The sequence below is a fragment of the Rhododendron vialii genome, chromosome 7a (genome assembly GCF_030253575.1).
Source record: "Rhododendron vialii isolate Sample 1 chromosome 7a, ASM3025357v1".
Lineage (NCBI taxonomy): Eukaryota > Viridiplantae > Streptophyta > Magnoliopsida > Ericales > Ericaceae > Rhododendron > Rhododendron vialii.
Window position 1 is genome coordinate 22,534,842 of NC_080563.1, and position 14,573 is coordinate 22,549,414.

General features: G+C 43.2%; 1 non-coding gene across 1 annotated transcript; it reads right to left on the reverse strand.

Moving 5' to 3' along the window:
• Window positions 1-12,234: 12,234 nt before the first annotated feature.
• On the reverse strand, window positions 12,235-12,341 carry LOC131334993 (small nucleolar RNA R71). The gene has a single exon (XR_009202387.1). It is a non-coding gene; the product is annotated as a small nucleolar RNA R71 (small nucleolar RNA).
• Between the last annotated feature and the right edge of the window lie 2,232 nt (window positions 12,342-14,573).

The following is a 14,573-nucleotide window of genomic DNA, read 5'->3' on the forward strand; positions in this document are numbered from 1 at the left end:
ACACAATTGGTGAACCCGACGTGAAACGCTTCTGATCCAAATGGCTCAAAACTCCTCCAAACCACCTTCCTCTTCCAAAGACAATCAAAATTTCAATCACGATGGGCGGAGATCCACCAGACGTTTCTGTTTCGAGGGCCAAAGACGCCAGTGGAAACACAATTCTTCAACCGTTCCCCGAAAGGCACATGTCCATCTCGCTCCCGCCCAGTTCCAGGCTATCTCCGGCCGTGGACAACATAACGGCGGCCTACATCCGCCTGCTACAACGACGAGACGACGAAAGATATAATGAACTGGCGACACTAAAGGCGGAGGTGGCCCAGATGAAGCAACATCTGCAGGACGCAACGCCGGCCGCCTCCATGTCCACTTGAGGCGGAAGGCGGAAGGCGGAGGCGAAGAAGCCCTCCTCCCCCACCTCTTCCACCTCCTCCTCCTCCACAGCGAGAGCAACCCAACGAGGCAGGCCACCGCGTCTCCGTCAAAGACTGCCTTGGGTTTACTCTAGAGAGGGGAGACGCCAGGGAACTTATCCTCTACAATCGACCCACGACATCAGGATTGCGCCGCTCAAGGTCCCACCGCGAGTGAACCCACACGAAGGACACCGAGTCTTTCACGAGCACATACTCGACCGGTCGCGCGGAGTTCTCGCGCACAACGGTTTCACACCATAGCCGAGACTCCGCGGCAAAATTTACAGACACGAAGTGGGTACAAACACTAAATAGGTTAGGATCGTAGAGAGAACACAACAAGGGATTATAAGAACACAAGAGACTGGAATATTATTGCAAATACTAACTGGCTTACTCGCCTGGTGATTACAGAAGTAGATCCCTCCTTTTATAGACGTAAGAAGGGAGGACCGACCTCATACAAACTGTATATACATATAATTGGTTACCACCAATTATATTCGTTACAGACCTATACTCTACTGTTGCTAGTCCATGTAAGCATTTATTACATCAGGACTTCACCTCATATTTACTATACACAAGGATGACTATTCCTACCCCATTTATTACAACGTACAACCAATTATTTCACCCTTTCTGAAAAGAAGAAAATACTACCACACTTTATATTACAGTACACACCAATAATATGATACAACAACAAACAGTAAACACCAATAATTTTCACCCTTGTCACTCTGGATCATCTGAACTACTTTCTTCATCTCTGTCAGTCAAGTAATACTATTCCAAAAGATAACGGATATTTTGGCGCCATTCTTCCGGATAAGTATCATTGAATTTCCAGTTTGCAGATTCATAATGGAGGAGAGATGAGGGAACTTCTGCAGGTGTCAATCCATTGAGTGAACACATTGTTTGAGTCATGACCAGATAATTTCCGCTGTGGATCTCAATGCTCAGGGACTCTTGATATGCTGAAAGGAATATAGTGTGATACTCCTTTCTCCAAGTAATAGAACCATCAGGATTAGGAACACATCTGTTGTTGCGAGTTGTCCAAAAAGCAAATTGGAGATCTTCGTCTGGACCTGTGGTGACTTGTCTGATCTTCTGTTGCCAGTAGGGTATGTTACCAAAGAGCAAGAGAAATTTCAGAAAGAAATCTTCTGGTGGTTGAACTTGATTGAACGCCGCATGAGCGAGATAGACCAAGACTGCTGATTTATTAAAACAGACACTTATAGTATACACATCGACTAAATACCAAAAGAGGAGATAGGCTTCTTTTTTGAAATAAAAGACATTATGGTAGGACACTTCAAACTGAGTGAGAAAAGGATAGACAGGATGAAAGGGTAGACCTTTTATGGGACCTTCATCAAGACCATACTTGAAAATACAGAGATGTTGAAGGTTTTGACACATTTGGACACATCTAGAAAGAAGGGTTAACTCTAAAAGATGACACTGAAGGTGGACAGGGAGATTGACTGGGTGGAAACAGGAAATCATGGAAAAACAACCAGAAACAAAGAAATGTGGTTTTGTTTTTGAAAATTGGTTGATTTCTTTTTTGAGCCTTGATAAAAAATCAGGGAGGACATTTGTTTTTTCTTTTATGTGAACAGCATCAAAGCTCCAATTGGAAAACCAATTTGCCCATCTGAGTAACTGTGCCTTTGGAAGGTGCTTCTGTTTGAACTTGAGCATGCTGGGGAAACTCATCATATCAGTCTCAATTAGGAAATGATGACCGATTAGATGAAATTCAAACTTCTCAACGCTCCTTTTGATTGCCAGAATTTCTTTGTAAGTAGAGTGGTAATGAAGTTCTATTGGAGAGAATGCACCACTCTTGTATCCACAAATTCTGCGCTTTTGATTTGAATTTTCTTCCAAAAGAATTGCTCCCCAATATAGATCAGAGGCATCTGTCTGAAGGACTCTCTTTCTATCTGAAGGTATGGTTAATGGAGGAAAAGTTTTGGTTAGGGCTTTGAGGTCTTTTACAGCTTTGGTACAAAGGGTTGACCAAGGAGGAGGGGTTTTCTTTAGTAGAGCTGAGAGAGGAGTTCGGTATTGGGCCAGGTTGGGAATAAAATCAGCCATATAGTTAACAATTCCAAGGAACTGTTGGACTTGTTTGACTATGAGATTTTCATCTGAAAAATGATCAAGTTGGGAGGCTATATGAGGCTGGAGGGTATATTGACCTTTAGAGATATGCATCCCTAAATAATCAATTTCTGGTTGGGCAAGAAGCATCTTTTTCTCTGAAAGCATGATACCATGGGTTTGGACTAGGGAATGGAAAATTTGTAGTAAGACAACATGAGACTCAATATCTGGGGAAAAAAGTAGGATATCATCTATATAGACAAGGGCGGATGATAGAATAGGAGCAAATACCCGAATCATGGCCTTTTGAAATAAGGATGGAGCTGTTTTCAATCCAAAAGGCATGACTAACCACTGGAAGTGGTGATCTGGAATGCAAAAACCAGTTTTAGGGCGATCATCTGGATGAATGCCCAGCTGCCAAAAACCTACTTTAGGTCAAACTTTGAGAAAATTTGAGCTTTAGGCAAGTTTGCAAAAAGAACACTTCTTCAAGGAAGAGGGAATTTGTTATCCTGCAAAAAATGATTAAGAGGCTGGTAGTTGATAACCAGGTGAAGCTTTGCTCTTATCTGCTTTGTTCTTTTGTTGACATAAAATGCTTCACATGCCCACTGAGAGGTTGTGGGCTCAATCAAACCTTTTGATTGAAGTTGCTGGAGTTCTTGAAGAGCAAGCTGGTAGTGTTCTGGGTTCATTTCATGATGGGTAGCTTTGGTGGGATTAATGTCTTCATTTTTCTTAAAAGGAAGAGAAATGAAGAAATCTGGATTTTTCCAAAGTGGGTTGGAGCATTTGGTGAGGAACTGGGAATGGGATTCAGCATGGGAAGTTTGGATTATGGCTTCTTTAATGGTGGAGAAAGTTTCTATGGAAAAGAGATTTGGTTGGGTGGTCCAGGGTAACAAGTAGTTTTTGTATTTCAAACCTTTTTTGAGCCAGGAAACTTTGCTGAGATTTTGGAGAATATCAAAGCCTAACAATAAATCTTTCCCTGGGAGATCAGAACCATAGACTTGATGTTTTATGGTGTTTCCAGGAAAAAGTTGAATAGAAACAGGCTTACTTATCAGAGTGATAACAAATGTTTCTCCATTGGCTGCTGTAAAGGGTCTGAAACAAGACTGCCAGTAAGACCTGGGGAGAATTGCTGGGTTGAGAATGGAGAACCAGACGCCATGTCTCCGAACGCCTCGGAAAGATCCCAGCAGAAAACCTCGACGCTGGAAAACAGGCTCGGCGAAAGGGGAAAGGTGTACAAATCGAAGGGACGGAAAATGGTAACGACCTTTGTCGCTATAGGGAAAAGTCGGTTGACGGCCCTCAACAGACGGCGGATCTACGCGACAAGTTCCGAAGCCGAATCCGAGAGAAACCCTCAGAAAAGGAGTCTAAAGAGAGAGATCCAAAACGGACACGGATAGATGTACTCGGCAAACCGCCACGTCCGGGCTTTGAGCGACAGCTAAAGGACCTTGGTGTCTCGCCCTTCACATCCCACATAATCAACACCACGGTCGAACCTAACTTCCACCTGCCAAAGTTCACAAAGTTTGATCCAACCACTTGTGAAGCCTACACTCACCTCATTCACTTCCGCCAAACCATCGAGCTGTGCACCGTTAAGCATGAAATCAAATGCAAAGCATTCCTATCCAGCCTCTGCTCCCTTGGACTCCAGTGGTTCAACAAATTGCCCGCTGGATCCAAACGGAACCTGGCCGACCTTGAACACGCCTTCAACACTCGCTTTATCACCAGTAATAGGACGGCCAAGGAGCCTGAATCCTTGTCCCAAATGAGGAAGCTCCCAAATGAAACACTCAGACACTACGCCGAGCGGTACTGGCAACTTTTCAATGAAACTCCTGGAATCGATGAGTACTGGGCCGCACGCACCTTCAAAAATGGATTGGAATCTGGCAGTAAGATACTAGACGAATTGGCTATTCGACCTCCACAGGGCATGGGAGAGTTGATGCGTGTAGTGGGGCGCTTCTGTGCTCTCGAAGAGTTCTACGCAGACCGAGCAGCCCAGGGGATTCCCAATTCAGCCACCTTCCTACTTACGGCGACCACTCAGCTACCGACAGCAATGTCGACCTAGCAACCCCACCCGAAGAAACATGTCAACAACATCAAGGAGGGGAAGAAATGTCAGCCAAAAGTGCACGACTACGTGGCCAAAACCACCCACTTTAAAGAACCCATTTGGTCTTTTTTAAAGGAGATCATGAGGCAACGATGGTTCGAGTGGCCGCAAGGGAAGCTCGGCACAGACAATGGCCAAGCGGATCAGAACCCAAGAAAGAAATGCTCGTACCATAATGAGCTCGGCCATTACACAACGGCGTGCGCCCCATATAAGGCACTACTGGAGCGTCTAGCGGCCCAAGGACATCTCGATCAGTACATTGACCGAACAAAAACACCCACCCTTCAAACTGCTAGAAATCCCAACCCCAATGAACCGCGGCCGACGATACATGTTATCCAAGGCCCGGTCACCAGAGAATCCGAATCAAACCTCCGAGCCGACCTCGATCGCGCCTCCACTTCTAAACAAGTACTTGCGGTAGGACCCAGGTCGAAACGCCCACGACCAGATGAACTGCCCAAGTGGACCATCACTTTCACTGAGCGCGACCACAGTCACACTCACAAATGGCTTTCACGCCCTTGCTTCGGCTAGTATTGCTGCCCAAAGAAGCAACAAATGGACACCAGGTCCACCGAGCCTAGAGACACACATTACGGTTGGAATCTAGGCTACGGTTTGGCTTAGCAAGACATTAAGGTCGGTTACAGCCCGGTTACACTCACGCTTTGGTGAGCAAACCACCCATAAACGTTCAACATTCAAAACCCTCAATACCTTGGCCAGGGGCTGGCAACTCTGCTAAGCCCCAGTCACAAGAAGGGCACACATCCAACTTTCGGCTACTTACATAATATCAACTACACTAGCACAATGGCCAAGGATAACGTCAAGCTCGGCGGCAAATAAAACTCTACCCGATTTTCATCCTTTGGTCAAGGCTCAGCTATTATTCAACTACTTAGCCAAACCCAGACCAAAGTAGGGGCTTTGGATAACTACCATTTCAAAACAAGCATGTCAAAATTTTCCAAAGACGAGAACATTGCAAACAAAAGGAAAGAGAACCACATCATGCATTCAAGCTCGGCGTATCGTTCAAAGTCAACTTCCCACAAAATTACATCTGAAAACGGCAAAATCCGAGTTCGGACCCGTCCAGTCCAACAAAAAGTTCAAGTGCTAGAAAATCAAAAGTTAAAAAGTACGGAAATAAAGGGTAGTCGACTACGGTGATCGGCCACCCCGAATCCGGCACCTGCGAGCATTTCCCTCTCAACCTTGAGCAGCCTCTTCAACATTAACACTAGCTCCGGCTACAACAGTATTGACATCAGCACCACCAGTGGCAGCTGCAACTTTGGCCCGAGCATCCTTATCGATGTTCATAGGCTCCTGTTTGGCATCAGCGGTAGCCTTCTTACCACCGTCACCATCTTTCTCCACGCCTGTTAAGTCTTCTGCATCGACATCGGCATCAGTAAGGTCTTCCACGTCCTCTTCGCTCTCGGGAAACTCCTCGGGAGGGACATGTGCACACTCCTCTTCGGTGTAAGGAAGAACGAGCTCGGGAATAACTGGGGCGGGAATCGTTTTCATCAAATTCATATCGGCCTCGAGTTGTATGACTCCACAAGCCGCCTTCACACCGTCCTTATATCCCGTTCGGTAGAAGAAAGGTACTCTCATCCTGATGGCATCATTTACCATCGACCGAGCGTCCCTCATATATTCAGCTCCGGCTCGGTCGAAACCAGCCTGATACGCCGCCCCATCTACCTCCTTCATTTTTCTCTTCTCTCTCCTCAACACCTTGGCCACCTCACGCTCGGCCTTCTTCAGCTTCTCCGCCATCTCTTCCCTTTCCTTCTCCATCTCGGCGACCTGAGCCTTCACCACTTTCAGGCTGCCCTTGTAGCTCCTCACCTTCTCACGCTTGACCTTCAAGTCCTCATGTAAACGGGCGCGCTCGGCAAGACTGAGGCTCAGCAGAAGCTTATTAATGGCTCACGTTCGGTGAAAAGCAGATTCGGCCAAAAACTAACATCAATCCCTACCACGCGCTCGGCGTCGGTAGAGATTGAGGGGCTATTGTAGCGGACCGAACTCAACTCTGGCTTTGCCAGGGCTCGGCTACGCCGAGACATGCCGATCGTCGGCTTTGCCTTCGCTTTGCGTCCAGCAACGGAAAGAACCATGTCAAGCTCGGCCACCTTTGGGAGGTGGCCCCGTAGACGATTTTTGCCTAGCCCAAAGTCCCTTCAGGCTCGGCTACCCTCGCGATCTTACGGGCTCGGCCACCTGCACACTCACGTGTCGCCCCGCGTGCTGAGGCGGTTACACCAACGGATAATCATGAGCTCACGTGGAATGTGCCAGCTCACACCAAAATGGTTACCAGATTCATCCGGTGACGTCATGACAACGCCGCCTGGCCCGTGCTTGGAGAGCAAGTCAGGGAGGCTCTATAAGTACCAAAGGATAACGCCTCTGGGAAGGTACGCACTCATACACTCGAATACAGACTCAAAACCCTAGTCTCTTCCCTTTCTTCCTGCACATACTTATCCTCTCGCCGGAGGGCCTTGCCGGGCAACCCCCGGCCAGGTCTTAATCATGCGCTCACTGTGCAAGCTACGTGGAGAAGGCTAGGAAGCCACTGAACCAGCAGAGGAAGGACTCGAACCGGATATCACGGGCCACAAAGTATAGACTAGCCGGCGACGGTGGCTGTGTCGGCTTTAGAGTCGTCGGATGAAATGGCCGAAGTTGGAGGAGATGGGCGACGGTGGAGTGAGGGATCGAGCAAGAGAGAGGAAGAGGCAGAGAGGGATGTAGTTTTGTGAGATCGACAAGTATTGGGTATTTTAGGGGTTTTTTTTTTTACAAGCATAGGGGTACAAAACGACATAGTTTTACTTGTGTTCACTTTCCATGACACCCATTTGCAATTCGATTGCGCACCCAAATGAAGGCTCGCCTGCCCACTAAAAAATTTAGGTCATTCCATGACAAACTAAAGTGCTGTCATCGAAAATATTATTCAATGACACAAAAAATGTCACCGAAAATACCTTCACAATGGCGCGGACAAACCCAGTTACCTCCTAAACTTTTGGTGACAAATTTCCAGTTTGATGTCACTGTTGGCTACCATTCAGTGACAAGTGTGTTATTTTGTCACTGACAGGTGTCACCGAAGGTGTTTTTTGTTGTAGTGATATATCGGTACCAAGTAGCTTAGCACAGCTCCTATCATGTTCTGTACCGGTACAACTTTACCCTTGGTATCGGTACCGAGGGCCTTCGGAGCAAAATTTTCAAGGCATCCTTGGAATATTCAGTGCGAAAAATCTTGGGAATATAAATACCCGTGATGTCATTGTACAAGAAGGGATTGTATTGCATTTTCTAGATCTAGGATAGATTTTGAATTACTTTTTGAATGTTCTTAGTGTTCTTCATTTCCAACCTTTAAAATTGCATTTTCTGCTTTAAGTAATTTGTTTTTGCTACTTTAGCCTTCATTAAAGTTGTAGACAATCTTTCGATCTATCATAATCTCTAGTTTATTTCAAGTCTTGTTATTTCATTATGTTAGATATATTTTTGCTTGCTTTTTTTTTTTCTCTAGATATGAGTGAGTAGTTTTTCAAGGTTAGGTCATGGGGTGATTAACACCTCATGGCTCAAGTAAAATTGAATTTCTCGCCGTAAAGTTTGAATCTTTGATTCGAAAATCGATGTGTAGTTCAGGTTTGTTTGTCAAATTGCTAAGGTGTTAACCTCCTTGATCATTGTAGGCAAGAGCGTTGCCTACTTGCCACACATGATGCTTGGAGCTCTGTCGCTTGAGGCATTTGCTAAATGAATTCTAGAGCTAGCTTGGTAATCGAACCATGTATCTTCTGGGTTAAGAACCTTAGTTGAGTATCTTAAATCATGTAATCAGATGAGAAACGTAATTCGACTTGAGTCGTGGGTGTTAGTAATTCCTTGACCTAGCCTGCTTTTTATTCTAATTAATTCGCCATTTAATTTAGCCTTTTAATTTCTACCGCATAAATTAAACAAAGTTGGCTGTGTAAAGGCCAAAAACCTTGCTTACATCTACAAATCCATCCAAGCCGTATTAACTATTTCCATGGGTACGATCCTGGTCATTCGGATTATTATGCTTCAAATGACGTATTTACCCTACGCTTGGGGTGATCGTATTTCTATATATTGACGCAAACAAAGCACACTGCCTGTGTTTGGACAATTTAAAATAAAGGTAGATCAAAGGACAAAACTCAATTAATGGATTCAGTAAGTGAGAATATATTTCTTTTCAATTTTATGCTCATATTGAGAATTGTGGAAAGCTGTGATCAATCTTGTAAGAGAATTAATTCAATTTCGATGTGATTAAAAAATGATACTGGCATTAAAAATAGAAAACAAAGTTGTCATTGTATTTCATAATAACTGTTTTTCCTGTCACAAATTGCTTGTCTCCACGAAAAGTCATAATTTGTGACTAAAAAATTAAAATATTGTATAGCATAAATTTTTAGCTTTCTTTGCACTAAATTAGAATCATTTATGATGTCTAAAATTTGGTGAAGAAAACTCAAGAAATTATGTGTAAGAAGTACTTTATTTATTAATTTGAAAAAATTACATAACTTTTCTTAAAGTACCTGCAATTTAGGATAGAAAGTTAATCATTATTATCTTGTAAACAATTTTTCCTTTTGTCATTTTGTATGTTTTGTTCTTCGTTTCTAAATTTTTTGTTAGGGATTTGATTTTGATGATGATATTTTGTTGGAATAATTTTTCAATGTTATTAGTAAGATGATGAGACTTGTGATGATTTATGAATGCATAATATTTCTAAGCTTGGTGTATTTGGAAATATGGTTCACAAGCTTTTGGATCGCATGACTGGATCTCATGGCTGAATCTCAATTTTTGTACGTGCAGTTGCAAAGTCCAAGTTCTGGACTTCAATTTTGGATCTCATTTTTGGACCTCATTAAGACAGTCCAGACTTACTTTGTTTTACTCTGTTCTACCTGAACTTTCTCTCTCCTTCTTTATACATGGGTCCATATCTATTAACGTTATTTTTGGGCTATTAATTGTTTCCTTGACATTGCATGTGATCTGATAAATATTGTGTACACATTTATTTGGCATGTCCAGTATATTGACTTTTGTGTACAGGATTGTAACGTTAAGCCGTAAAGGAGAAACGGAGCATTCATTGTTATGAATCTTAGCTGTTTTTTGGATATGAAAGAGAAGATACGTTGGGATTTGCCTTGGGCTATAAAAAGAGAAGTCTTCATCTAAGATATGCAGACATCACCAAGAGACAGAATTCAAGTCTAATATTCACTTCACTATAGAGTTTCTTCCTCAGACATTTGATAAGGCCACAATAGTGTAAATAATAGGGCTTATCTCTCTCATTTTTGCCTCACACTCGTGCATAATTCTATGGTTTTGAATGATATCGCGCAAAAGGTGCATTTTTGGTGTTTATAGGTTTTCTATAAGAATAAGGCATATTTGATGCCATGGAATCGCTCCAATGTTGACCGGAGACTCAAGGAGTCTAAACGGAGTGATGATTGAGCACGGGGGAGCATCGTGGAAGCTCTGAAGAGTTTGAACAAAGCCTGGCATGAAGCTGAGTTAATGACTGCCTAGCCCAGAACTCCTACCGGTACAAAATTGGACCTACTGGAACAAAACCAGATCAGTTAGGCCACTAAATTGCATCGAAGACGTTCTACCGGTAGGTGGTCAGTTCCTACCGGTAGAGATTCCCAGTTTCTGCAGATTTTTCTTTTCTTTTTCTTTTTCTTTGTAACTAAAAAGTGATAGTATAAATACTCCCCTTTGCACGTTTTTAGGGATCCTTATCTTTTCCAGAACTAGCTCTTTCTCCCTCTACCTCCCTCTCTTCTTCAACTCTCAATCTCTTCAATAGAGCATTGATTGTTGGGTTTTGAGGTAGTTGTCCTTCATTAAAGTTGTAAGTACTCTTTGGATCCTTATTAATCCAGCTTTTATTTTCATTTTCAGTAATGTTTTCATATCTCTCTTCCTTTACCTTTGTTCATTTCATGCCTTCTTTAGATATGTGTGAGTAGTGTAGCAAGGCTAGGTTGTGGAATGATTAGCATCCTGTAGTCATGGGTATTTCTTGTTCTTCTCTTGTATATCTTTGTTTTCTAGTTTAAGCCTGTGCTTGGGGAAATTTTATGTGTCAAAACTCGGAGGTGTTAACCTCTTTGATCATATGTAGGCAAGGGTTACACTACTTGTCACATATGATGCTTGGAGCTACGTTCTTCTCAGTGTTTGTCAAAATGTCTCAAAAATCCTAGCCATGTTTAACACATTAGTTAAGAGAAGAAAACAAGTTCGCCTTTGTGTTATGAGTGTTGATTATTCCTAAACCTAGCCTTTAGTTTAATCTCCAGTCAAACAGCCGTAGTTAGGTTAAGTAGCCATTTAACCAAATTTCTCAGTTGGCTGTCTCAACGCCGAATTTTGGTTTACCGCTAAAACTCTACGCAAGGAAAATTTCCAATCAAGTTATGGGTGCGCTCCTTGTGGATTTGACCCCGGACTTTCGGGTATTATGCTTTCAACTGACCTAGCCCTACGCTTGGGGCATTCTTATTTCGGCACACAATTGGGTCGCGAGCATTTTTGGCGCCGTTGACGGGGAGCGCTTTCTTTTATAGCTTATCTTAGAGGTTCGCTAAATCATTGTAAGTATCTCACTTTATTCTACTTTGCGTAATTTGTACTTAATCTAGTGAATATCTCCAACTTGAGTCTCTCTCGAACGTGAGGTGTAATGAAGCTGGAGTAAGTATAGATTACCTTTTCTTTTATTGTCTTTACTTATCGAGGTGGCGGCATAGCCCCTCGAAGCTGTTGTGAGGAGGCTACGGCATAGCCCCTCTTGTCTATTTACTTTGTTCTTGTTATCCATTGTTTCTCGAGAAGGGGTTTGAAGTGTATGCGTGGTCATCGTGGGGTCTTTCGAAGCCCGACTTCTAAGAGGTTTCATAGGTCATTTTCTCCTCCTCGACCCAAAACTCCTCGTCGGGTTCAAGCTAGGACACCACCACCACCCTAAAAAACTCCTTTTTCTGTAAAAACCCCTTTGCAAGAAAGAATGGCAGGCAATGGTGGCCGCAACCCGTCGGTTGTGCCTGAAAGGACTATGAGTAACTATTTGAATCCGACTCGTACTACTCCGTGTCCCACCATAGTCCTTCCGATCGTAACCAACGCAAATACTTTCACCGTGAAAATGCATCACATTAATATGATGCCCCTTTTTATGGCAAAGAAAAAGAGTGCCCCTACACCCATATGCGGGCTTTTGAGGAATTGGTATCAACAATAGTCTCCACGCCGAAACAGCTAGAATTGGCCAGGTTAAAACTTTTTCCATTTTTTGTTAAAGATAAAGCCAAGATTAGGTTAAATAACATGAGACCCCAATCTTTGGCAAATTGGGCGGACTTATCCAAAGCTTTCTACTTGAAATCTTTTTCCCCACATCTCACGAGGGACCTCATCAATCAGATTCAAACATTTAAACAAAAAGATGGGGAGTCAATTTATCAGTATTGGGAGAGATACAAGAATATATTAAACTCAATCCCCCATCATGGCTTTTGAAATTTTAAAAAAAATTGGCTTCTTTGTTAAGGGATGTTCCCTAAGTAGTCAACAGCTTATGGACACAATGATCGGTGGTGGAGGATTAATGGTTAAAACCCCTGTTGTGGCATGGGACTATCTGGAAGAGTTGGCTGAAAGCACACAAACCAGGGATTGCTCAGACCCTTTTGAGAAATGTGGCTAATTTGGGACCGAGCAGTTTTGGGAAGTTCCAATTGAGTGAGCAAAGTGACCTATCTCATAGAGTCACATAGCTCGCCCATCAACTCGAAACTTTACAACTCAATGAGTTACCGGTGTGGTCTCTGTGACCAAGGCGAAGGAAATTTGTATTTTGTGTGAACTTGCAGGGCATGCTAAGGGTGATTGCCAATGCTTCCCGCCGTGAAAGATATTTTACAGGGAACGGGGCAAGTGAAGGTCAATGCCGTTAATCAACAGCTTGACCCTTATTCTCAAACTTATAATGCGGCTTGGAAGTTGCACCCAAATTTCCGGTGGAGCGACCCTCAAACTCCCAGACCTCCACACGTTCCACCGTCTAAATAACTCCAAGCTTTCCGACCTCCTAAATCTTAAGGAGTGCTGAGGTTCTCCTAAAATCAACAACCTCAGGGGTTTGCACCTCCCGGACTTCCTCATGGGCCAAATCAATTTCAACCTCAAAAGCGATCATTCGAGGAAACTATGCAATTTTTCATGCAAAGCCAAACGACCCTCAACCAGCAAAACACTCAAATGCTTAGGGAGCTCAAAAATCAAGTGTCAAAATTGGCCAACTCAGTGGGAATGCTCCAACAAGAGAAGGGAAAACTTGATTAGTTCATGTTATTTATTTCAGAAACTTGATTTTAGACCTTGTGGACAGATTAGTACGTTCTTGTACTACTGCTGCTGCTCCTGTATGCTATCTCTGCTGCTGCGATGGCAGTAGTTAAATACTGCTGTTGATTTTTTGTAGATGATCAATAGTTAAGTATCTTCTACCAGATTTTCATTTGGTTTTGACCTATCCTTAGGGGGTTGTCCCTTGGAAAGTTTATTCTTTTCTAGGGGGCATGTCCCTAGCTATTCATTGTGATAGCCTGATATTGATCTACTCTGTTGCTACTGTTTCCTGGTTAACTGCTGTTACTGCGGTTGCTATTTGAAAATACGACTACTATTGTCATGTAGTCACTGTTCTATGCTGATATGTTATGGTTGCCTTTTTTTGCTACCAGTCACTACCTCTTATTGACAGGGCAATCTGCAATTGCAACTGATGTTATGACTGCTTGCTGCTGCTGTTCTATTTTGCTTCTTGTTGATGCTGCCAAGTTAGGATGTTCCAAGACTGCAACTTACTGTGTCCCATGGTTGCCTCACTGTTATCTGCCGTGCACATTCAACCCGGATGGCAAAGGGCCCAAAAACAAGTTGTTGTGATCATGTCATTCACAAAAACCTATTCCCTGCTGTTCATTAAGCTGGACTACTCCATTTGGTGATCCAGAGTCTTTCAGGAATTGGAATGGTGCCTTACATGTTTTGTAGATGGTTAGTAAACAATGTATCTCCAGATTGCTCTAGATGTTATTTGTTTCATATCCATCTAGATTCCAATATCATTCACTCCATGTAGCCACTTGGCATAGGTTTCAATTTTCTCAATCTTTGTTTTGTTTTGTATTCCTCATGGGGAATGCCCCTTGTAAGCTGTATATTCGGTTAGCCTTTTTTTAATTTCAAGCTGATTTACCGGAAAAAAAATAAAAATCCAACTCAACCCCAAGCAAATCCGCAAGGATAACATTATGTGGCAAGCTCTTCGGTGCTTAGTCCTGAGCAAACCAAATCTTTTTCAACTTTGCAGAGTGGCAAGGAGATTAAGAAGGCTATTCCTTCCAAGCCTACCAAGCCTCCAGCCACACCAATTGTCGTGCAAGCTCCGGTTCCTCATATTGACTCACCAACCATGGAGCCCTCTCCCGTTGGTGAGCATTTGAAAAACTCACAAGTGGAAGAGCCCAATGCTACCATCTCCCCTATTCCGGCCCCTTATCCCCAAAGATTGAGGGTGCTGTCCCATGCAAACACCAATGTCGAGATCTATGAGTTTTTCAAGCAAGTGAGAATCAATATCCCATTTGTGGATGCGGTCAAGCAAATCCCCACTTATGCCAAGTTTCTCAAGGACTTATGCACTCAAAAACGTAAGTTGAATGTGCAAAAGAAGGTCTTCT